Genomic DNA, 26,074 nt, shown 5'->3' with positions numbered 1-26,074 from the left:
TTACAATAAACTTCACTGTAAGTGTTGACAGCCCTTCACAAAACTGAGAGAAAGACAAAACATTTTTTTGAGAGTCAAAGTGTAAATAAAGAACCATTTTCCTGAAAAGGGCTCCTCCTGTCTTCCCAAAAGTCTGATGTGGCTGTAGGCATTGAGGAATGCAGCTTTGAGACTGTCAGATGGAAACTCCTTTTGCATGAATAGCAAAACAAATGTGATCTTCCACAGAGAGGAACATGCTGTGGTTTGTGGTTGGAAGGACCCTCGATTCTTTTTTGTCAGGGATGGAGATAAGGATTCTGGAACTTCCACACCCTCCTCCAACAACATCTCAGCACCTACTTTTCCACTGATCCATGTGAGTTTCACCTCTCAGACCTGTACAGCAAAATCTCAGTAATCCTATGTTTCTGTCTACCTGCTGATTAACAGGTTTATGAGGCAGAGGCGAGTTCTGATCCTTTGCTGGAAGAGGGGTTGCAATACTGCTGCAGATTTGAGGGTAAGACAAATAAAATTTACTATCTCCTGGTATAGGAAAATCAGTAATGCACATTACAAGTACAAATCTTCCATGCTATTTTATTTCAAAACAAAGCACCTCCTCTGGAAAGAACTTTAGATGTGGTTTTGATGTGAAGCAGAGGGGAAAAAACCTAAGTTTTGGGTTTGGTTTGTTTTTCAAGAATTAACCAGTGATGGGCACTGACATTTAATAAAATGGCCTGTAGCATCCCTGGCCATAGAAGATCCTGGGAAAAACTCCAAACTGCCAACACAATTGCTGGATAAATCAGCGTAAGGGATCTGGAGGGCACTGCCAGAAGAAATATCCCCCTTAACTTTCATCCATGGTGATGCTGTGCATTCATTACCAAAGAGGTGGAAGAGCAGCACAATGTGCTCTGAATAAATTGTTCAGTATACTTGTTTAGATCTTGGAGTTAACTCTTATTTAGACCATTATCCACAATGCCTTTTCCCTTGAGAAACTGCAGAAAAGTACAGAAAAGGATGCATGTTTCCAGCACATAAGTCTCTGTACTGTCTGTTTGAGAGTCAGGATCAGGATGGGGGCAGACTCAGAGTTGAATGTGGCAGCTCAGGAAACATCTTATTTAGTACTAAGTGGCTCCCAACACTGGTTTGATGATCAGGTGTAGGACATGTATAAACCAGAGTAAGCCCCAGCAGGATTTGCCTGAAATGTACTGCTACAGGAGCCCAGTGTCTTTCAGAACATCTTTGGCAGGTCTGACCTCCCTCAGGACCTTGGGAACAAAAGAATAGTGGCTGTAAGTTCGGGCTCACTGTCCCAAGCAGTTTGCCATGGCAGCTTAGCTAGTCACTCTGCATCAGCTATTGCTCATGTGTGAGCTTTTAAGCCTATGGTATCACAGAATCACAGAACCTTAGGTGTTGGGAGCGACCTCCAGAGATCACAGAGTCCAACCCCCCTGCCAAGGCAGGATCTTCTAGGGTAGTTCACACAGGAACACATCCAGGCAGGTTTTGAAAGTCTCCAGAGAAGCAGACTCCACAACCTCTCTGGGCAGTCTGTTCCAGTGCTCTGTCACCCTCACTGTAAAGAAGTTTCTCCTCATGTTGAGGTGAAACCTTCTGTGTTCCTATTTGTTGCCATTGATCCTTGTCTTATTGCTGCTGGCCACTGAAAAAGGATGGGCCTCATCCACTTGACACCCACTCCTCAGATATTTGTATATGTTGATCAGATCCCCTCAGTCTTCTCTTCTCCAGACTAAACAGCTCCAGACTTCTCAGTCTTTCTTTGTAGGGAAGATGCTCAAGTCCCCCAGTCATCCTTGTGACTCTTCGCTGGACTCTTTCCAGCAGGTCCCTGTCTCTCTTGAACTGGGGAGCCCCAAACTGGACACAATATTCCAGGTATGTAGTAATGTAATTTATCTTAATCTTTTTTTGGCACAAAGTTATCTCCATGAGCCTCGGTCTGAAGAGGAGAGAGGAACAATGGCCCTTTTAGATACTTCTCTGGTGGGCCCAACCTAGGCTGTAACCACACTTAGAAGAATAGGATATTGATAGAGTGGCATATGTCTCTTTGTCAAGTTTATCTGGGCTGTTTGGTTCAGCAGCTCATATTTTATAACGTGTGAGTCACTTGGCTATTAGTATTCTAGAACACGAGAATGAGACAATCTTTCTGCAAGCCTTGGGACAGTTATTTGCCATCCTAAAGCATGTACATGCTTTGTGTCTGAACGAAAAAGAAACATCATAAATAACATTATCTTTGTGAATCAGAGTAAGCCATCTCATTATTCTGCTTACAGATAACGTCACAGATTATCCAGACAGTTCCAGTTCCAATTTTGGGTGACTCGTTGAAGAGAATCTCTGTCATAAATTGATATAGTCTAAACTGGGCCAGTGACAGGGTGGATTATAGAAAGACTTTCACTGCTGAACCCCAAGTCCTGTCACAGTATTTTTTATGGAATATGTGATAAATCCAAGAGACAGGGAAAGTTTTGGGTTAAAGTATATTGTAGTCTAGTGGTTAAGAGATATTTTTTGGGAGAGACAGACTTGGTTCTCTGGTCTAACTTAGACAGAAGAGGGAGCTGAAACTAATCTCCAGCCTCCCAAAGGAGAGATCTATCTACCAGTAGGTGGGAAGGTGGTCATGTTTCCTCCAGCTGCTTTCTGTGAGACACCCACTTATGAGACAAGTTCTGGGAAAATGAAAGTCAGGCAGAGGAATGCTTAGCTTGCGAAAGAGCAGATACAAGCATGGGCTTCCTTAAAGCCAGCCTAAGGCCAGTCCCCAGCAACTGAAATGTAAGGTAGTTCCACTGCGTAATGCTAAGCATCTGCAAACTTCCTTGACTAAATGGGAAGATCTGAATTTGAATTCAGGTGCCTAACTTGGCAGCCTGTAACTCCAGTAATGTTTAGGAGCTTAGGATCATATGCTTTTATGTTTACTATAATCTTTTCAGTTCTTTCCCCAGACTGCTATTTCAAGCTAACCCCGGTACCCACAGAGGGCTCCATGACCCATCCACTGACTGCTGAGTTTGCTATGAGACTTACTGCAACTCTGAGCCTGGTTTTCCCTCCCATCTGGCAGCGAAAACAAACTGCTGCTGACTGAATGACCACTGATTCTCTTGGAAGCAAAGCTGTGCGAACGGCAACCGCCAACTCTGTCACCATTTGTGAGGATTTGTAGCTTGGGCCCTAAGACATCTGGCTGAGATATTTATGCAGCCCTGTATTGCACTCACTGAGGCTCTGCGTTCACATCTGGAGTCTAGACTGAGTGACTCTATGGGCTGGCCTTCAAGTCTCCAAACAGCTCATGTCCCCCTTGTTCTCTCACTTTGTCTTTTTATTGCTTTATTGGTTTATTTATTTGCTGTAGGTGCTTCTGTCTCCTCTCCTCAGACATTCCTGTCATGGCCACTTGAGAGCATCGATGAGGAGTGGCAATGACTGGAAGAGACCAAGTAAAAGCAGATGAGACAGGTAGGGGGAAAAAAGCTGTCTTGTGGTGAGGCTTTAATTGTGTGGTTATGATAATGGGAGATAGTTGGTGCTTGATTCTTCAGAATTTTACTGTTGTGGGAAATGGCAGTGCTCAGCTGCACAGTTTGCATTCAACACACGTGTCAGGGTGCAGGGGTTTATATAAGATGTTAGAGGCGGCCAGGCAGGGAGCTGAGCTGGCCACTACCCTGGGTTAGCACCATCAGCAACCTGCAGGCACAATCTGGGTCATCACAGAGCTGCTCTGTCTCAAGTTGGTTAGAGTTGGTCCCCGTTCATTGTCCTGCTTTGAGGATGAGAAGCAAGGGATAAAAGCCTAAGCTAGGGGCATAGTGGTTAGCATTCTATAGCCCAAACACAGAGATCTGAGGTATGTGAGACACTGGCTGGTGGATGAATGACATCCACCGCTGTGGGAGAGAGTTTGAGTATCCAAGTTTAGGAAATTAGTTCCTTCAGTTAGGCATACATTCTGTCTTTGTGCTTAGCTGTGTATCATTTTGAATATGGAATGCCAAAGGCTTTAGCCCTATGCTGCTGTTGCACTCTCATGGCAGGTGAACTCTTGCTTGATCTGACACTGTCCCAAACAGTACTGGCAGCTGCTGCTGCTGCTGCCTGCACTGGAAGCAAATCTTCCAGAATATTGTCTTTATTCCCATCCTTTTTTGTTTTCTTTCTCTTGGGCTTTTAGTCTGATAGTTCCACTCACTCCTCTGACTGTCCCATATTCTCCTTGTAACAGTTTTCCTTTATTTTAAATTTCCTGGTTGCTTAGCAGCCCTGCCAGCCACTGCTGAAGAAATACTGCTAGAGAGTCAAGGGCTAACTATTGCTGACAGCAGTGGGGTTGTGACCTGGAAATGTAGTGGAGAAACTGAATGGGCTAATAGTGAAAAGTGCATGTAGTGTTGAAAAGATAGGTAATATATATGCTCCTGTTTCTGTATGGATAGGGATACAGATAAGCCAGAAGCTACATTAAGAAAATGCCACAAATTCCAGAAATTCAGGCTCTGAAATATGGTTCATTTGACCCTTTAAAGAAGGGTAAAAACTGATTTCATATATCCTCTGTGCATTCAGAGCAGCCAGCAACAGCATAATGGCAGTTCTAAGTTAAGGGCCTTAATCAGAGTATATAAAAAGACTGGAATTATGTTTGAACAACATGTCCAGCTCCCAAGCATTGTCTCTTTCCTGCTATCAATGACACCCATTGTGCAATAACATTTGCACAGAGATATGTCCTGTTTTGCACATGAAGAATATATTGAAGCAGCCATAGGGCTGCACTAGCCTTGCCTAGAAAAGTCCCCAAGAGCCTGTCTGCCAGCTGCTGGCTGACGTAGAGCTGCTGCTGCTGATAATAGGGTATATGTGCTGGCTTTGAGCTGAACTAGGCAATCTGGGGCACAGTCAGATGTCTTCAACAAGGATCAAGTTCAAACCTGTTTAAGAAGTTAGTTCCCGTCAGCGGTGATTTAAGCTAAGTAGTTTTGCTCTGTATTGGAAAGGACGAGGAATGCTCACACAGTCAGCTACTTCATCTTGGCTGTCACAGTGGTGATTTCAAAACAGCCAGGCGAGTCAGAAAGGCAACAAACAGCTGAGATCTGTGACATCCTAAATCAGGCAGACACAAGATGCTGAAGGTATGTTTCCATTAGATGTTTGTCTGCTTGTATGTAGCAGGATCATGCAACATACTTCACTCTCGCTTTCCAAGCAACTGAAATCAAGAGGTGCCTAGACTTCTTTGAAGATATAAACTGTTGTTCCACACTGGAAGTGCCTGTAGTTGGTTGAGCATTGCTGATCCGCTCAGGAGCTCAACTGCAGCAGACAAAATGTCAGTGTGGATGAGGCTACAAAACAGAGATTTTTTTGCTGTGGAGATTGATGTGCCACCACTGGAGAGCAAAGGTAAATTCCTCTACTCTACAAAATGCTCTCACAGGAGAGGAAATTTAAAAATGATCACTGCAAGTCTCAAGGAACACAAATACACTAATAACGAGGCAAAAGAGCATTGTGCATGACATCAGTGTTAATGTCGCCCTCATTTATCATCAGCCACACTCGCTCTAGTCATAGCCCCCATGTGCTAAGCAGGATATATTTTTGTGTGAATAGTGTTTCACACCACCCAGTATCACTGTTATGCTGTTTTCCAGGCTTGGGAGCCATAGTTGGCCTTGTATCAGAACACTCATATTGTGAAGTTGCTGAGCATAGCTCCTCTGTGTTTCCCAAAATGATTCCATTCCTTCATCAGAAGAGCATGCACTGCACAGCAGGAAACACAACTGAAGATCTTCTTAGTGATTATTGCCTCCTGGAAGTATTAATTCTGTATTCACTCTGATGAAGAAACTGAGGTTTTGAGCAGTAGTTTGGCAGCAACTATTCAGCTTTTTCCTGAGAGGTGCTCGATAAGGGCATCTTCAAGAAGATCCACACAAGTATTTAAGCCCTAGCCAGGCCCCTGAACAGGCTGCATGAACAGGACTTTAGATATACTAACAAAAAGAAAAAAGTGGTGGTGGTGGTAAGGTACAGTAATTAAGTACCTTTTGGCTTGAACAAACTATGGTGAAAACAAAGATGACTTTTCTTGAACGTTTTTTTTTCCTGTCTGTGAGTGTTTGTTTTATAGTGAAATGGTAAGTGAAGAAATAAGAGGGAAATGGTTTAAATCTCACTACCCTGGCAAAGATCCCACTGACCACAATAACATTTTACCTTTGCATGGATTAAGAGAACAGCAGGATCTGAACAGCTGATCACTTAGTTGGGTTGTTGGTATTTCTAAACCTCTAATAAGGCAGTGCTGAATGCAAATATCTTGTAATCTGAATACAGAGATCTTATAGCATCATTCAAGGCCTCTTGAAGGCAATGCATACAGCATATGAATGGAAGCTGTAATCTATAATGCCACAAATCCTTTCTGAGGATTATCTCTGTTATCTCATCTTACTTCAGAGAATTACATGTAATATAGACACATAAATAGCTTAGTCACAGAAAAATCCTCTAGAAAACGGGAGCAGAGGAAATTTTGTTTGTTTCTAAGCTGGGGAGAAGGGGAAAAGCTCTGCAAATGGCAAGTGGATCTGAGTAAAGTTCGCTCTGGGTTCACTGCAGGTCTTGCTGACTTGGGAGAATTTAGCCAAGGAAACCAAGTCCTCACTGTCTTGATGTTGCATGTAGTCATTCACAGCAACACAAACTGTGGATGCCATACATGATTATATCTCCATTTCCCTTTTGCTTGACTCAGTCTGCACGAGTGCCAGGGGCTAGAGAAAGTCTAAGACAATCAAAGATTAAACCCTGTAGTTTCACATTGACCAAATAAAAGCCTTACATTGCAATAACTTAAGCTCAGGATAGGATTGCTTGACTTAGGAGGCTCAGTCGCATAGCTAAACAGAAGATTTACTCACTGCAGAGCCAGCCTGGATTCATCTTTGGTGGCTCTCTCCTACTGTCTTCACTTATTTTTTTTTATAGGACCCTGCTGGTTTCTTCAAAGACAAAATGGATAAAGTATGATGCAGTTTGCCTGCTGTCTGTGAATTTCCCTGTGCCTCCTACTTTTTTTTCCAGGTAGATAAATTCATTTCTAACCTAGCCTTGTACACTTCCTCTAGTTACCTTATTTTTCATCTCCTTCACACCTGCATATAACCCTATTTTTCTTCTTAAAATCTCACTCTGTCTCTTTTTTAATTAAGCAGAAATCAGATTTTGTTTTCCCCTTTTCAGGAATACTTATCTATCAGTGTCCCTTCCTCCCCAGTTGCCAACAAATGCTTCCCTTCATCTCTAACTGTACCTCTAACAGCACTGAATGTGTTGTTTGTTGTCTATAACCCAACGTCAGAGGTACTGTCTTAGACCCTCTCCAGTCCAGCCTCTACATTTCTCATTCATCTGAAACCACTCTCACCAAACTCTCTAATGATGATAGGAGAAAAAGAAAAGAAGGGAAAGGACATGTTGGCATACTTTGGAATTTTAAATATCTGTTTTCTGTTCTTCTGGTTTGGGAACTGGGTTAAACCTCACTAAAATGAATGTCATTTCATTCATGTAATGATCCTTAGACCACGATCAGCAAAATCATACATTCTGTGAGTCAGGGTTCAAGAAGGAATCCCAGTACTTTAATTCACAGATGGCTCATTTCCTGTAGCTTTCACACTGTCCTTTCCACTCCACTGACCTCTGTCTGATCGTATACAATCTCCTTTATATTCCCTCTTACGGGATAAGTAGTTGGATGTGCATAGAAGAATGTTCCATTTTCTGAAAGAATTTCTTGGATTCCCTGAAGAGATTAGTACAAAATTTTAATTAGGGGCATTGGCAGAGTTCCCAAATGCTGGTATATTAGGCTGTGGTTTTAATTTTCATTGCCCATTTTGGTTCCTATAAAATGCACAGGATTCCTGATGGGTAGTTTATTTTCAACGATGCACATTTTGTCCCTCCAATTTTGGTCCATCCCGTTAATGAAAAACTCATGACTAGCATCAATGTCTTGTCTTTTCCTTCCAAAGACTGGGGAGGTTGGCCAATATTCTGAGGACAGTTGTCCAAAAGATGTCAGAGTTTGAAGTGACCAGTAAAATTTCCACTAAAACTCTGGAAGGCATACAGGATGCAAGTGTCATTAATTAAGCTCTAAGAACCTACAGTGCTGTGGGAACCTGGCATAAAACACACAATCTGAACTTTGTTTGCAACTTCCTTCTATTTAGGAATTCATTAAAGGGCTGAAGCATTTGCAGAGATTTCAGGATCCAGTGCTAGAATGGCTAATTGCTGGCTTGGTCTTTTGTGTACAGTGTAGCACATAAAAGGACTGTGATCAAAGAATGCAGGTGCTGCTGAGGGCAATGAGAATGCAAGTATGATGACTGCTTGCCAGATACAGTATATAACGTTTCGTTTAGCTGTGTTTTGCTTTGGCCCACGACAGAATTTTGTAGGAACTGGTAAGTCATTCTGACTGAAGTGATTTATTAAACACATTGTTTGAGTGGAACTAAAAGTTAATACTCCTTTTTTCGTCTGCCTCCTGTTTTTCCTCCTTCTAGCATTGGAAGGAAACATAATGACTACTGTAGATCTAATTTAGATGAAAGCTTTAGTAAGTTTAAGTTGGGTTCATCTTCCTCAGTATCTTATAGGTGGCTATCACAATTAATTTTCACTGGGTCCACAATCTTGTACTAGAGGAGAGTTAAGTCATGCAGCACAGCTTATCTTATCTATCTTCACAGCCAAAGCTAAAGAAATCACAAATAATATTATGACTATATTTACCATACCTAGGGTTTTTTTCATTTCCTGCTCTGTTCTCATCTTGCCAATCTCTTTATATATTGTTGTCAGCAAATAGCAAGAAGAAATCTGTGACAAAGCTTTGTCCTTTTTTAACAACCATCCTATATGATCACCCTCCCAAAAAAAGCACAAGTCATATGAAACAAGTGGAGCTGTGGACCCTGTCTTGGAGAGCATGCATGAGTAATTAAATAATATGCCCTTCTGTCACCATTTTTACAGGGAGGGGGATTAAAATCTGTGTTCACAGGCTGAGAGCAGGTGTCTGTGATGAGATCCCATGCTGTGACATGCATGCAGCACATTCTTACATGAAAAGCCCTGGCTGATGAAATGACCACAGGAAGACAACATGGAACCCTCCCAGCACGATCAGAGGAAGCTTAATTTAAGCTCTGTGGTTAATTTTAAAGTGAGCGTGTGCCTGTTTTAGAAGAGCCTTAAGAAAACTGAAAACATGGCTATTTTTAATTATATTTTGGTCTTCACAACATTCCTCACATAAATTATCTTGCTTCTTGCATAGTCAAATGATACAGTGACTCAGAAATGAATACACACAGCTAGATGGGATTTAGTAACTTGTCCACTGTGGTTTTAGAGTTTGTTTTTTAATTGTGGACACTTTTTTCTTTGGCAGAAGACAGCACTGAAGCTACAGTTTCTACTGTCATTATAGACACAGTTGCTTTCATTGAAATGATATGACTTAAAGCATAGAGAGACTATGAATTTCCTTATCATCTTGTTAGACCTTTCATTAGAGAAAGCAAAACAAAAATGGGTCAAGATGCAGAGAAAATATGCATGTTTGTGTTAGAATGATTGAGGGGGAAAAGAAAGACAACAGTACTGATGGCAGCAGTCCTATTTCTTGTATTACTGTGCTTTTCTGCTATGGAACTTAAAATGCTATCCTGATTTCTGTGAAGCAACTTGAGAAATTCTTTTCATGTGCATGACCATGACTGTTGCAGAACTGGTAATGCAGAGGTTTAAAAATTGAAGCCACTTGCTCTAGCAATGCATTGAATCAGTGATGGAATTAGAAAGTCAAGACTGAAGTAACTATACCCATCTTAATGCAGAATATGTGGTTAAAAACTGCAGGCTACCTACAGATGGGTTGATGGAGTGACAAAGGAAAGCTGAAGGATTCATAAACACCTTTGCCTTCCTCTGTAAGAGTTCATTCTTTCTTCCTGGTCTTGTTTTGTTCTGGGCTGTTGTTTTGGGTGGGGGTTTGGATGTGTTCTGGGATTTGTTTTTTGTTTTGGTCTTCCTTGTTTGTTTGCTGGATTGGGGGGGGGGGGGGCAGTGGTTTCTTTAGTGTTGGTTCTTTTAACCTTACTATAGGCTAGGTCCTTCTCAAACACAAAAGGCGGCTCTGAGAAATTCATTAGTGAAATTAGACATAAAATAATGAGAGGATGAGAAGGAGCTAGCAAGGGATAAGGATGGGAGGGAAAGCATGGACAAGGATAGTTAGAGACAAATCTCTACAAGGGTAGCTGATTGAAGCAACAGTACAGTACCTTGACTAATGTAGAGCTAATTTGAACTGTATAGGACAAAGCACTTCTAAATATACTGTGGGGAACAATCTTTCTATGGTAAATCCATCCCTAATGACATTCCATTGACTTCAATGGGTTTTCTTCTGGGATAAATTTGGCCTGATAACCTAATAAGTCTTTTCTGTCTCTACTTTCTAAAGACCTTTTGTCAGAAGCATAGCAAGGAACTTCAGTCTGGCTTTCAAAAGTGCTGAACACCCAAAATTCCTACTGATGATTCTGGGAATTACAGGTACTCAATACCACCACAAATTAATGCTGAATGAACTGTTTCGTGTTTGCTGTGAGTTTGCTTTCTGTACACAGTCATCACATCTGCAAAATGACCCTAAGTTAACCTCCCAAGCCTCCTGAGACAGAAACTCAAACACCTCACCCATTGCAATACAGAGCTTAGCAAAGGCCTCTAGCCAATAATACAATAAAATTGATCCATAAATACAAGAATAAATTATAAATTGACCATATCTGTATTTGCAGGACAATGGGCAACACATATTTGGGCTGGACAACTATAGATGGGTGGCTTTTGTTACCCAGTTTCCAACTGACTGTCCATGGCCTGATTTCTTGGATAAATTACAGCCTGTGTGTTCATAGTTATAGTGAACTGTGAACATTTGTCCTTTTATGACTCTGTGAAAGCAACAGTGATAAATACTAAGAAATTAATTAATGCCTCTTATTACTTCCTTCAGCACAGAATGAGTGACTTTTCATTCTTCAAGTACTTCTAATAAAATCTGTCTATCTGTTACATTTACAGTGAGAGTTATAGCTGCCATCTTTGTGGTGACCAGGACTATCATGGAAAACCCATCAGGAAAGTTCAGGTCAAACACAGAAATGTGCTCTTAAGAACATTTTTTTCTTTCACTCCCCTAGTCTTGTAAACTCTGTTCTGCTTTGGCTTCAACTTCATTGAGGATGTACACTGTACAACAATTACAGTGTTTTAATAACACACTTCTCTCTCACTTCAGTTTGATCTGAGAAACAAAAAACAAACAAAAGAAACACATACAGTCCCAACCACAGAAAATCCTACCTTTTAGTGAATTGTGCTCTTGTTTTATTCTGAGGGCTGTCTCTGTAAGGATTACTATTTTGTCTTTCTTCTTTTCTAAGCTAGATCTGTTTGATGATTCAGTATTTGTTTTTTAAAAGGGCAGTTCCTGGAAATCTTGAGGAAACCCATATTGCAACGAGGATGGAATATAATAGACTGGTTTGAGAGAGGAAAACGCAAGATACAATACATTTGGTGTGAACTTTTCCCAGAAGATTGCTTGAGCCTCATAGTTCACTTGCAACCAGAGTACAGTGATGCTGGGCAGCCTGCCAGTGCTTGTTATTGTAGTACTGTGTGATCCAGTTCCCTGGTGAAGAAAGAGAGAGAGAGAGAGAGACTGAGAGAGACGTTTTTCTTTGCCATTCATAGGTGTCCCACACTTTCCTCTGTGCTCTCCCTGAACACCCTCCTGTTCTTTACATCAAAGTGGTTTGGTGCATGCTACGCTCTGCAGATGTCATGCTACTACTTTCGCATGTGGTACTTTCACAGTTCAAGAGGACTGACACAGGGCTGTATCACCTCACTGCACTGGAGGTTTCAGATGACAGCTCTGCCTGACAGTCTAACAGTAAGGCACCCTGTGATATGCATAGCGATGATGAGTAACACCTTGTCCTCACAACAGAAGTATCTGGGAAGCGAAGCATTCCTAGGAGTGGGTGCCAGGCTAAGTTGCATGTCTACACTGAATTTTGCAGTCAGATGTGATCCAGGATAGCTTGGGCTTAATACCATGCTACAGATAGCAGTGTGGCATCTCTGAGCTGCTCAGAGTGCTGGCAGACCTCCTTTGTGTTAGTCTACAAAACAGCGCACAGACATAGATGAGTTAAAGGATCACAGTCTGGGCCTGATAATACAGCAAAACTGAGTATGGATGAAGGAGGCCTCCTACATTATCCTATCTATATTCTACCTGGAAACTCATCCAAAAACACTTCAAAATCAGCAAACATGGCATAGAGTTGTTTTAAATCCTCCCCTCCACATACGCACACCTCCTCTTCGTGCTGATATGTTGCCTTGAACCCTGAAACTACAGCACTCTCTGGGAAACACACAGCCTCCATCAGAAGCATGCTGGGCTCCCAAATGTGATAAGAAGCTGGAAAAAAAATTATCTGGGCGTTAAAACAGCCTTAGTGGAAGAATGTTTAGCTAAATAGATACCATCTGTCCCTTAAAGTGAGCATGTCCTTGTTCTGCCCTGGCCTGACCACTATGAGCCTGTTGCTTTTGTGGTGCTGTCTACATGTGGACTGGCTGTTGTTCCCAGGACCTGTATGCAATGTGGACTTCATGAGAAACAGTTTCTCTTGCAGAGATTTCTCATTTTTCTATTTTTTAAAGGAGTAAAGATTGATAATGAAAACAGCATTTTTGCCTAATACAGAAAAATGCTGGAGCTCAGATGAACACTCATAGTAGCCTGCAGAGCACATTTCTTTAGAGAAGCCAAAGAGGGAAGGAATCCTGAAGAGCTAAATGCAGCGTACAAATTACCCCAGAGAACTTTCATGTCAATAACAGTGCAAATATTTTCCAAGGGACACAGGCAGTTAGCACACAGCATTGACTGTACAGTTTAAAAATGCATTTTCTTTATCTCCTCATGGACATAGTGGAATGGAGCTTAGATAGATTGACACTACAGACAGTTCATTGAGCTACTATGCAGATACATGGGAAAGAGGGTGAAGAGTTAGAAGGTGACTTGCTCTGAGAGCAAATGAGCAAATTTTGAGACTCATAAGATTAAAGCAAGAGTGCAGTCTACCTAGAGCAAAATCCTGCAGAGAACAAGGGACCCAAGCACAGAAGAACTATAATTACTTCCTCCAAGCTCAAGAAAAAATGTATCCCCTTGAACAAAAAAAATCAAGTAAGGGAGACAGGAGACCTGCGTGGACAAGCAGAGGACTCTCAGAATTCAAAAAGGAGGTTTACAATATGTGGAAAAGAGGTCTGGTCAATTGGGAGGATTATAGAAGTATTACCAGAGAATGCAGAGATGTGACAAGAAAGGCTCTCTTGGAACTAAGTCTTGCCAGGGAGGTGAAAGAAAACAAGAACTTTTTCAAATACATCCCTAACAAAAGGAAGAGCAGGGAAAAGGTGAGGCCACTACTGAATGATATAGGGGATACGCTAATAGAGGATGCAGAGATGGCAGAGTTGCTGAATGCCTTCTTTGGCCTCAGCCTTTACTCTTAAGGACCAGCCCTCAGGAACCTCAGTCTCTGGGAAGCAAGGGAGCAGAACTGGAGAGAAGAGGACGTTCTTCTGGTCAGTCAGGACTGCGTTAGAGGTCAGTCGTACCAACTGAAAAGAGACAAATCCATGGGCCCCGACAGGGTGCATCCAGGAGTGCTGAGAAAAGTGGCTGATACTGTTGCTGAGCCTCTCTCCATCATTTTTGAAAAGTCATGGAGAACAAGAGAGGAGCCTGAAGGCTGGAAGAAAGCCTATGTCATGCCAGTCTTCAAAAAAGACAAGAGGGAAGACCCAGGCAACTACAGACCTGTCAGCCTCACCGTCATCCCTAGAAAGGTAGTGGAGCAGCTCATCCTGGAGGTCATCTCTAACCACATGGAATAAAAGGAGGTCATCAGGAGTGGCCAGCATGGATCTACCAAGGGGAAATCTTGCTTGACTAACCCGATAGCCTTCTATGAAACCGTGACCAAATGAGCAGACAGAGGAAGAGTTGTGGATGTCACATGCATTGACTTCAGCAAGGCTTTTGATGCTGTCTCCCATAACATCCTTGTAGGTAAGTTCAGGAGGTGTGGCATAAACAGCTGGGCTGTGAGGTGGATTGAAAACTGCCTCCACAACAGAGTTTAGAGAGTTGTCATCAATGGCACAGAGTCAACTTGGAGGGCTCTGGCCAGTGGTGCTCCCCAGGGATCAGTACTGGGCCCATTTTTGATCGTTATCTTTAGTAATTACCTGGATGAGGGGACTGAGTGCACCCTCAGCAAGTTTGCTGATGATACAAAACTGGGAGGGAAGCTGACAGCCTGTCAGGCTGTGCTGCCATCCAATGAGATCTGGACAGGCTGGAGAGCTGGGTGAGGATCATGTATTTGCCTGAAGAGTGAAAAAAGGCCTCTCATATGTCCTGTGCAGATTCTGTTGTCCATGATCTCACTGAGGGAGTGGGCAGGTGCTGTGACTTTAGTGCTCTGAAACTCTGGACCAGCAGCAAACTGACAGTGTCCTTGAGTGTCATGGCTTTAGCCAGATGAATCTGCTGGTGAATATTCTCTACCATGCTTATGTTATGCCAGCTGTAAAACATAACTGCTGGCTTTAGCAAAGTATCATGGGGCTAGTAGCTCAGACTGTAACATGAGAGGCTTCTGTTTACAGTTGCTGCTTCTGGTTTCCAGTTTTTGGGTGTTTGTCTCTTCTGCTGGGTTGGCTGTGGTGTGAGGGGGTTGTATTGCTATGCTGCTTTTGCCTTTGCTGTGTTTTTCTGCTACATAGGCTAACTTGTACATTGCTATCACTCCATCAAACTCTCTCAGCCCAGGTCTTGTGTTACTCTCCCTATTGATCCATGAGGGGAAATCCTGCTCATGAGAGCAGACTGTCAGAGCTCAGCTGCTGGCCAGCTGAATTAAAAACACAACATTGAGTACAGAGGTGTACCAGGAGAAGCGATACTCACATGACACTTGTGTGGGGCAGTATTTATATCACATCACACCTCACCACCACAGCTGCTGTGGGGTCAGCAGAAGTATTTCTCAAAGCAAAAGACTTGCTAAAGAAGGCAGGCTAGCTCAAGAAGGCTGCTTGTTCCAGTTCATCTCCAATGGGGTTTGGGCTTTAATTGCCCAATGATGTTGAGAAGCAGGGCAGCAGGTATAAAGAACAGAGATCTCAGGAAACAGGGGCCAGGTTTCTTTCATTCCATGCCTTAATATCTGCAGAATCAAGGGGGTACCACAGACTTTCAAGAAGAATCCACTGACACTTCAGGGGATTATAAAGGCTTTTGATGCTTTACTTGAAGGGCTGTAACACTTGTGTGATGTGAGAGTGAGGTTACTGTGCAAATCTGTGTTTCTTTAATTAAGATTCTAATTTTGATTCTACCATGGATCTAGCATCCTGGAGGTATGTGCTTTTGAACTGGTTGTTTAGGCATGAATGGTCTCAACATTGCTTATAAGGCCTGGAGCAGGAGAACTGTGGAGGCCTGCAGTCAGAGAAGAGCAGAGAGAAAGGGAATCTTCATATACAAGCCACCTAGAGCTAGAAACAATTCAAAGGTCTGACCCAGCTAGCTTGGGAACATGTGGGAGCTCTGCTCAGTCCAGTCACACTGACAGAAGACCTAACAATACATGCAAAGGTGGTGGAGGTTATAAACATGTACAATTCATGTTTTATGTTGGAAAGGATATTCTACAGTTCTGAATCAGAAGATGTTTCTGGCATAAGGAACACATGAACAAAGTTCAGAATTCAAGTTCTTCATATATTTTGGTTTGTTTTTTCCTTTCCACTGCTTACAATGGAGCTGGCAAACAGCTTGAAAGAAAGTGGCCACAGATTTGCACATAAAGAGGTGCAATGGTTAGAAAATCACTCCTGTGGCTACACATTTTAAAAGATCAGAAGGGCTTTTATGAGATGCCTGTGGAAGTGACATCACTTAGACCAGTTTGGGTAACCGTATCATAAGTTGTGCTTTATAAGGGACACTAATAGCAGTGATGTTATTCAGTGCACTATTTGCTATGCACAGGTCTTGAGCTGGAGTGCAGAGGCTGAAACCTGCCAACCAGCTGACTGTTCATACAAGAAACTCTTCAAAAGTTCATAACTGTAGGCAGAGAACTGTTAGATAAGAGGTAAAGTTCAGTGCTGCTATTTGAAGTTTTCAGGATCAGACCTAGTGAGCACATTTCTTCCTCTTGTGGAAACAAAACCTCTTTGGGTGTTTCAATTTGGCCTTTTTGAGCAGGTTAGAAGGGTTGATTTTGGGACCTGGTCTATTTTCATTACATGTGTTATGCAGATTTCCTTAAAAAGGAGTCTTATGCCTTACCCAGGAAGATAAATACTGAGAAAACATCTGCTATTTAAGCTCTGGACTGACCTATAAATCTTAATGATGAATGCGATCCCAGAAGCAGAAATCATCTACAGATTGCAAAATTTTCTCTCTCTCTTTATGGTTTTCCTTTTATTCTGCCTGTTGGTTTTGTTTTTTCTCTACACAGTTTTGTTGTTCCTTTAATTCCTGGTAATTGGGGAGCCCAAGTGTTTGTTGGTTTTTTTTTTCCTCACTGCTTCATTCTAACTGATAGGAGCTGCTGAGAGAAGGGCATGGCAACCGTAATAACACAAGAGGGATGGAAGAGACAGCCCCTACGAGGAGCTGACAGGCAGAGAATAATGATAGAGTAGAGGATGAATAACTAATAGTTTGGATGATTTACTCTTGAAAAGCTCTGGAGGGTGGGATGCTTCTTTGCCTGTTTATTTCATCCTCACACACTGAAGAAATGAGTCTGCTTAGCTGCTTTAATCCTTTACTGCATTTTCTCCTACTAAGGGATGGGAATCTGCTTTTCTCTTGTTTCCCTCTGCTCTGTCTCCCAAAGACAGGACTGCCGTTAAGAATGACATGAGATTTCTCTTTCCTTTTCCCTCTGTAGCTGCGACAGAACAGGTTTAGCAAACTGTATCAATGATGACCAGGAAATGGAAGAGGATAGAATTCAAAGTGCTACGGGGAATGTCAGGTTCAGTATTCAGAGAAAGATGCTAGCGTTGGGCATGACTCACCTGCAGTATAAGCAAAGGTAAGGAAAGTCTCATCCTGAATCTGCCTGAGATGCTGAATAGATCTGGAGGGCCTATCACACAGTGAGTCGTTCTGCTATCTGTTTGTTTATTGCAAGGGCAAGCTAATTTTATTCTCCATTTCATGTTGCTTTAATCTAAATATTCGAAGAGATGATGTTGGGGTAAAAGTCTCAAGAGACTGTGAGCAGCATATGGAACATTTCTCTTGATAAATCATAGAACCATCTGCCTGCAAGTGGGCAGGGATAGAGTAAATCTTCTCCCAAAGCTGTTAAGAGATCTTTGCATCCCATGAGTCAGTATTCTTGGTCTGTAATTTCACAGACAGGTCTGTGGGTAAGATGCCTATGCAAACTAGTCCCTTACCTGTCCTAGAATGGGACAGGAGGGACAAGCTGGGAACTCAACCATCTTCTAGGAGTGGTGTTCCCAGGGCAAAAATTACCCTACTCTGAAGTACACTAGAGAGGCATGACTGAGGTTCTGGAGTGGCAGGGCTGACACTATACAAGCACCCAAGCAGACCGAAAATAAGAGTGTGTTTTATGGCTGAATCAGCAATTCAGAGAGTGAGAGCTAAAATTCAACACATGATGATACTCACTTTTGTTGTTTCCTCTGCCCTGAATGCTATCTGCTTGAAAATCATGTGAACCCAAGTGTTATTCTGAAGGGCTCTTCTCATTACATCAGGATTTTCTTAATGTGAAACAAAGAATTTTGTCTAAAATTGGAAATAAATAGGAGTCTAATAAGTAACTGCAGAAAAGACTGCAAACTGATCAGTGATCAGAGGAGAGCAAAGGGTTTGACTGACATTTGGAGTAAAGCAGTGCTGTGCTTTCAATTACAGGTTTAAGACTGCCACAATTGACAGATTAAAGGTGTTCACCGTAATCCAAAATTATACTTTCCCCAGTCAAATTGACCATTGTGTCAGCTTCAATTTGTTCAGATACGTCACCTACAGTAACTGATTGGACTGATTCACTTGCACACTCTTTGACAAGGTCCCTGGTTTGCGTTCACTTCTTATTCTTGCTATTTCCCTTGTCAGACAGATACTCTAGAGGCATTTCCATTATCTCCCATGTAGCTGTACCTCAAAAATGTACTGGACTGGAAAGAAAAATCCTCAGGCCAATTATTCTGACATAAACTCTACTTATCAGAAAGCACTAGAATATGAAGCGTAAGTAAAAACAGCTCAAAAATAAGCCACATACATACACACAGATAGGCACCCCAGGCAGGCACCTCAGTAATGCTGTGCCTGGGAGTCTCTGCCATGGCTGAGAATCGATCAACACTTTTCAATAAGAAAAACACTGGATGAGGCACTTAGTGCCATGGTCTAGTTGATTGGTTAAGGCTGGGTGATAGGTTGGACTAGATGATCTTGGAGGTCTCTTCCAACCTGGTTGATTCTATGACTCTATTCTATTCTATGGCAACAGACCTTCTCAGAATGGAAGTGCTTTAATTTAAAGCAAAACCAACCTATTGTTTGCACAGAACTGCCCTGGTTTTTGGTTGAGGTTTTTTTTTTCCATTGTTTGGGTTGGATTTTTGTTTGTTGCTGGGTTTTTTTTGTTAGAAGTGCATCCTGCTTAGAGAACAGTTATTCTGCAATCTTCCTGACTGTCTGAAACAGGAATGAAAAAATGTTTACAAATTTCTGGAGAACCATGCTGGTGCTGTTACTCTTTGGGTGAGGAGACAGGGAAGATTGGATGAGCTGCATTTCTTTTCCACAAGCTGAAGGAAGAGCAGGTATTAGTCTCTCAAGCATGAAGGTGTGAAGTCACGTTCAGGTCAATGAGTTTTAGCTAGCCAAATTCAGGTGGGCTTCCCCTTGTGAGCCAGTCTGAAAGCATATCACATCCCACTGGACAAGATACCCATAAGGTAACACCATGGAGAGTTTTTTGGAGAGCTCTTAGTGGTGTACCCTAATTTTCCACGAGAGTGGCAGCCCTGCAGAGAGCAACCTAAGAACAATGAGGGGGAGTGGCAGCTGGTGTGCAGCAATTCCACCAGAGTGGTCAAACTCATGGAAATTCAAAAGGGATGAAAAAAGTATATCCTACATACTAGCAGTGTATTTTGGTGTGACTAACACTCAAGCCCCAGGCATGATTCTTGCTAAAACATCACTTGAATTTTATTTCAAGGTGAGATAGATGAGTGCATAATTGATTTCATTGTCCTCTCAGATTCTTTTGCACCTCTGCTAGAGTCTGGGGATTTTTTTCTTGTTGTTTTATTGCTTGAAGTTATTAATACACATAAAAAATAAGTATTTTTGATCAGGCTACAAGTACATAAATAATATCCACTGTTATCTATCTTTGTAATCCATCTGTCAAAAGTTTGATGGACAGCCATTTCACAGGCACTGCAACAGATAATGTTTGAAAAGAGATACTACAGCCAGAACAAACATGACTTGCCTATCCACCAAAAAAGGCTGGGACTAAAGCTAAAGGAGAGCTTTTTCCCACTGCTTGTAATAGCAGTTTTGAGTAGGATGCATGCACAGGTTCAGTGTACCTGCCAGTGGCATGCTGCAGAGGTTTATGTAGCAGGACACCAAGAACTGCTGTCTTATCAGTGCTAGAAAATCATTTATTTTACAGTCCGGAGACTCACATAGTTAAAATACTTCTACTCTGCAGGGCATTTGTAGAATGTTCATCATTCTGTCAACATTTTGCCCTAATTTTTATATATCCCCTGAAAGACACAGAGTAAAATTGCTGGAATTTGATTTGCAATTAAGTTTTGAATTATAGAGCATGGGAAGAAAATGCACTCCTTTTGTTATGGTTTTTAAGCAGCTCCTAACACCTCTGAGAATTGGTAGATGTTTGAACTTTGACACACATGCTATCCTCAACCACAGCCATGCTCTGGGGAAGAAAGAAGCTGCCCTGTGGGGTTTTTTCAGCCTTCCGAGAGTTAGAAAATAAGCAGTGCTCAGTACTAAGACCTTGATCTGACCTGGGAAGCTGCTCTGCCAAAGCCAGCAGGGACCCTCTGCCAGCATCCCTAGGCAGGGATATGTGGCCAGAGCAAGCAGCACAGCATGATGCAGCAACAGCAGACGCACTGCACATGTTGTGTCTGCTGCTCCAGTGGCAGGTCACCACTGTGGGTGCAGCATGACACTGTTGCAGATCATCACATAGTATCTTTGGATGCAGGAGGCCTTCAAGATCATTTAGTCCAACCTCTGACCCAGCACTTCAAGGTCACCACTCAACTACATCCCTAAGCACTAGGTCCGTACACCATTTAAATAGCTCCAGGAATGGGGATTCCACCACTGCCCTGGGCAGACCGTTCCAAAGTTTGACAACCGTTTCAGTGAAGAAGTATTCCCTAACGTGGTAAGAGACTCCTAACACTGTAAGAGACGCCCCCTTTCCCTCAGGCCCAAGTTCCGTGGTCTCTCCAAGCCTCCTCCCAGCGCTCCAGAGCCCAGCAGGGGCCCGCCCGCTGTCCTCCGGGAGAAGCACGGGGAAATGCACAGGCCGGACGGAACGATGGCTTTGCAGGAGGCACCGCAGAGAAGCTGCGGTGAGGAGCGGGACGGGGAGCAGTGCCGTGCCGGCGGCTGGTAAGCTCACAGCGCAGCGGCGTGAGCAGCGGCGCGGCCGTTCAACGCCTCTGCGGGAGGAGCGCGGAGCCGAGCGGGGCGAGAGGGAACTCGGCACGGCTGCGCCTCTCCAGCTGCCTTCAGTTACGCAGGTGGAAGCATTCCGTTCACGAAAGGTAGCCTTGCTGCCGGCATCTCAGAATGATCTGTGTTTAAACCCAAAGCGAATCTCTCTCACGCACTAGGCTGTCTCGGCTTGCTGAATGTGCCCCGCAATACAAGAGGGCACTCAAACAGGCCTATTTCATTGTGGCTTCTCAATTATACTCAAGCCCCTTTTTTCCAGCTTCTCTCTGCCGGTACAGTTTTGCAGGTCAGTGCAGTGCAATCTTGTTCTGCCTGCTGTGGGCTAGGAGAGCTCAGAGCACAGTCCTGTCACTTTGCAGTGCTGAAGATGAGTGCTCTGCAAAGCTCTTTTCCTCCTGCGTTCCCATGCAGGACAGAGCCAGATCTGCTCCAGAAGCTGCAGTCACAGAGCAGGAGCGTGTGAATTTGACACTGGCCTTTGCTTGCTCTGCCACATAGTGATCAGCAGTGCTTTGCACCCAGGGTGTTCCTTGGATGAGAGAGCCAGGAGCTGGCAGCAGAGAACCTGTGGGCAGGATCAATCTGCTGGTATCTCCCAGGGCCACATCTCTGTTAAAGCTCACTTTCCAAGGAACTCCTGGAAGAACCTTTAAAAGTGCAGGGGGGGGGGGGGAAACTGCTTGGGCCAAAACTGGCTGCATGCAGCACAACTTGCAAATATGTAGGTGTTCCTGAGGTGTTGAATGCTTCTACCTTAGTTCCCAGTGGGATGCACATAGACAATTCAAATCTCCTATTACTAGCCATAGATAAGCAGGTGCCACCACAGCAACATACAGCACCACCATCCTCAAGTCCTTCACCACCGAAGTGTGTTTGCACATGTCTTGGTGTAGCTCCAGCCAGCAGTGAGCACTGCACAGCTGCTTGCATGCTGCCCCTCCCCATCCCTAAGCCCCACTGGGATGAGGAGGGAAATAGTGAGAAAAATGCAAAACCACATGTGTTAACATATGGATTTAATGGAACCTCCTGTGTTCTAACTCCTGCCTATTGCCCCCTGTCCTCTCACTGAGCACCCCTGCCAGAGAGTCTGGCCTCGTCCTCTTCACACTTAGCCTTTTGATAATGATAAACACAGATAAGATACTCTCACAGTCTTCTCCAGTCTAAACTGCCCCAGGTCATAGCCTTTCCTTGTAAGAGAAATGCTACAGTCCCCTCATCATCTACACTCCAGTAGTTCCATATCCCACTTGAATTGTGGAGCCCAGAGGCAACCTCACCAAAGCAGAGGGGGAGGAGAATTTTGCTCCACCTGCTTGCTACCCTCTTCTTAATGTACTCCAGGATACCACTGGACTTTGCCAGGAAGGCTTACAGTGACCCTGCTGTCCACCAAGATTCCCAGGTCTTCTCTGCAGAGCTGCCTTCCAGCAGCTCAACCCCTAACCTGTACTGGTGCTTGGGTTATTCCTCCCGAGGTGCAGCATTCTAATATGTCCTTAGTTAAGTTCCTCTGTCCAGCTGTAAGGACTGTGCAAGTTTTGTGGAATGGCAACACAGCCTTGTGCTGCACCTGCCACTCCTCCCAGTTTGGCAGCACTGGCAAACTGTCTGAGGGTCAACTCATCTCAGTTATTGACAAGTATGTGGAACAGGACTGGATGCCTATCAGATTTTTCAGCATAATTGCTGAATTCGTAGTGTTTGTTTGTTTACTTTTCCACAGGGCAGGGAGGTCCAGGAAGAGATTAGAGAGAAGGGAGAGGAGGGTGGTAGGAAAGGACTACTGTGCCAGGGCAGCCACCTCCACCCCATACCTTTTCCTCCTCTTATTGCTCACAGGTGGACCCAAGTCAGGCACATGTAAGGCAGCAGAGCAGCCAGATCCAGGCCTCAGCCCTCGATGGGGACAGGCTGCCACTGCTGCCCTGTTTATCAAGGCTGCAGGGTGCTGGAAGATGCCATGTGCAGACAGGGAGCCCGGGGGAGAAGATGCCAAACAGCGTGGGGCCTTCTGCATGGCTGCACAGCCTGAAGACTGGCACCCCACTACAGTGGCCAGACAAATCTCTTGGACACAGCACCTAGCCCTGAAGTCTACACACCATCTTTAGTGAGCAGCACAGGGAGACACAAGAGAGGTATGTGCATGGATGCCACCCCAGGCATTCAACTGCCTGGTGGACATTGTGCTGCTACCCACGGCTTCCTTGTGGATGCTTTCTGAAAACAGTAAAAGATGAGACTTTTCCCCATGTGTGGGCCTCTGTGCCTGATCCATCTTGCTCTCCAGGGGTTTTACAGCAGGCGCTGCTGCTCTCCAGCCACCCAGCAGCCACAGCACTCAGCCTGTGTGTGGCAGGACTTGGCCTCTCTGTGCCATCCTGCTGACATACTCTCCCCACATACTCTCTCATCACTGCTCCTGCTCTTGCTCTCCCTGTGTGGATGTTCTCCAAGCATAGCACTGATGCACAGCCCTTCTTCAGCTGCAGGATCATGCTACAGCTTGACCTAGGTACATTTGCAATTAAATTGGCACCTTAGTGAGGGCAGACCTGGCCCGGTCTGCCCAGTGACCAGCACCCAGGTCAGGAAATTCCACCCTGGAATGGTGGAATTCTTCTGCCCCCATTCCCTCAGGCAGCTGCTGCCTTGCTCCAAGAGCAAGTGTGCCTGCCTGTCACCTCACATACTTCCCACCTGCCTTTTGTCATATGGTCCTTTTGTTTTTCAGAAAAGAAGCTGAAGTCTGAAGCTGTGCCAGGAGAGATTCAAGTTGGATGTTGGGAAGCACTTCCTCACAGAAAGGGTGATTAGGCACTGGAATGGACTGCCCAGGGAGGTGGTGGAGTCATCATTCCTGAAGGTAAGGAAAGATTGGATGTGGATCACTAATCCTGTGATCCTGTGATTATATGGGCATGTGGTGGTAGGACAAGGGGCAATGGTTTTAAATTTGAGAAGGGTAGATTTAGACTAGACATTAGGAAGAAGTTCTTTACTATGAGGGTGATGAGACAGCAGAACGGATTGCCCAGAGAAGCTGTGGATGTCGCATCCCTGAACTGTTTTAAGACTAGGCTGTTAGAGGATTTGATGAGTGTCTAGTCAACTAAGGAAAGATTGGATGTGGAGGAGGAGGTATTCTACCATGGCAGGTAGATTGGAACTGGACGATCTTTAGGGTGCCTTTCAACTCAAGCCATTGTATGACTCCAATAATGTCAGTGCTGGCCCACTGTTCTGTGTGTTACCAGTGAGCAGTACTGGACTCTCTTACTGGTCTTCTATCTGTTTGGAAAAAAAAACCAAAACACCAGCAACAACACCAAACAAACTCACGTTCTCTATTGTTTGACATTTTCCATCTGTAGCTCTTGGGAAACAATTTCACTGGTTAATTATCCTGAATCTCCAACTGCCAACCTAACACCACCATGGCCGTTAAGCCATGTCCCAAAGTGTCATTTCTCAAACACCACCAGGGATGGTGACTCCACCATCTTCCTGGGCAACCTGTTCCACTGCCTGACCACTCTTTCAGTAAAGCAGTTTTTCCTTAATATCCAATCTAAACCTCCCCTGGCACAGCTCCAGGCCATTTCCACTCATCCTATCACTTGATAATAGGGAGAAGAGACTGATCTCCACCTCATTATAACCTCCTTTTAGGTAGTTATACATAGCAGTGAAGTCTCCCCTCAGCTTTCTCTTCTCCAGATTAAACAATCCAAGTTCCATCAGTGCTCCTCATAAGACTTGTTTTCCAGGCTCTTTGCAGGTTTTGATGACCTTCTCTGAATGTACTCCAGCACCTCAGTGTCCTTTTTGTAGTGAGGGGCCCAAAACTGAACACAGTATTTGAAGGGTGGCCTTAACAAAGCTTACTATAGGGTCACAATCACCTTCCTGCTCCTGCTGGCCACACTATTCCTGATAGAAGCCAGGATGCTGCTTGCCTTCTATGCCACCTGAGCACACTGCTGTCTCACATTCAGCTGGCTGCAGATCAACACCCCCCAGTCTTTTTCTGCTGGCCAACTTTCCAGCCACTTAAGCCTATGCCTGTAGTGTTGTGTGGGGTTGTTGTGACCCAAGTGCAGGACACAACAGCTGGCTTTGTTAAACATACAGCTGACCTCAGCCCATCGATCTAGTGTGCCCACAACCCTTTGCAGGGCCTTCCTACTCTCAGGCAGCTCAACACTCCCACCCAATTTAGCGTCACCTGCAAACACTGTAAGCCAGGTGAAGTCCTTCCCACCTCTCACATCAACATGCTATTACAGAATCTGCTGCTTCTCACCTCTTTGATGTGGATGCTGTAATCCTTGGATTGAAATAGGGCCAAGAATTGATCCTTGGAGACCAGCACTCATAATTCCTCACCTAAGTGACTCCTGCAGCTCTTGTGTTTGCTGGTGCCAACACACGCACTTCAAGGTTGCCGGCTTATATTCATGGAGCAAATAGCAACTCAAAGTTTCCTGACTTCCTACTACTTGTACTTGCAACATCTATGTTGTTACAGCATCTGCTGTAAAACCAGAGTGATAACATAATTTGAAAACCATTCCTGTAAACCAACAGGCAGCATAGCAGACAATGAAGGAAGGTACAGGGGCTTACATGTGTACTGTACAGAGAATACGCAGTATTAACTAAGTACAAACATACATTTTGTTGGGTTTTGTCTTCTGGAATGAGAACAAAGAGAACAAATCAACAGCACAGGGATACCCCAGCGAAACTTCACTGAAGTCAGTAGAATTACACCAGGGACACATTTGGCTGATTCTTTCGCTAACGGCTGTACGAAAGCCTTAATATAGAGTTTGTGCATGTGTGAAGCGTATGCCAAGACAAATGCAATGTGCTAAATGGAACCTCTTGATTTATTTAAATAAAAAATATGTTACCAAAAAACAGTGGATAATTGGAGTGGAATGGATCCAGACTGGAATCGTCTGTCTCATGTCTCCAGAGTGTCTGAGAGAGGCGCAG

General features: G+C 43.9%; 1 long non-coding RNA gene across 6 annotated transcripts in view; it reads right to left on the bottom strand.

Annotated features, from left to right (window-relative positions):
- The window catches only part of LOC135184860 (uncharacterized), a 106,012-nt gene that overhangs the window by 40,030 nt on the left and 39,908 nt on the right, over positions 1–26,074 (bottom strand). For 2 of the 6 annotated variants that reach the window (XR_010306224.1, XR_010306220.1), the window contains exon 3: positions 11,518–11,848. This is a non-coding gene — a long non-coding RNA (uncharacterized LOC135184860). Of the gene's footprint in view, positions 1–938; positions 1,272–7,684; positions 7,871–9,342; positions 11,849–24,220; positions 24,362–26,074 lie in introns of those variants that run through there. The other 4 variants (XR_010306223.1, XR_010306221.1, XR_010306222.1 and 1 more) reach the window with 4 other exon arrangements.

The sequence above is a fragment of the Pogoniulus pusillus genome, chromosome 21 (genome assembly GCF_015220805.1).
Source record: "Pogoniulus pusillus isolate bPogPus1 chromosome 21, bPogPus1.pri, whole genome shotgun sequence".
In the NCBI taxonomy this organism is placed as follows: domain Eukaryota; kingdom Metazoa; phylum Chordata; class Aves; order Piciformes; family Lybiidae; genus Pogoniulus; species Pogoniulus pusillus.
The sequence above is the reverse complement of the archived record's forward strand: the minus strand, read 5'-3'. Positions and strand labels throughout refer to the sequence as shown.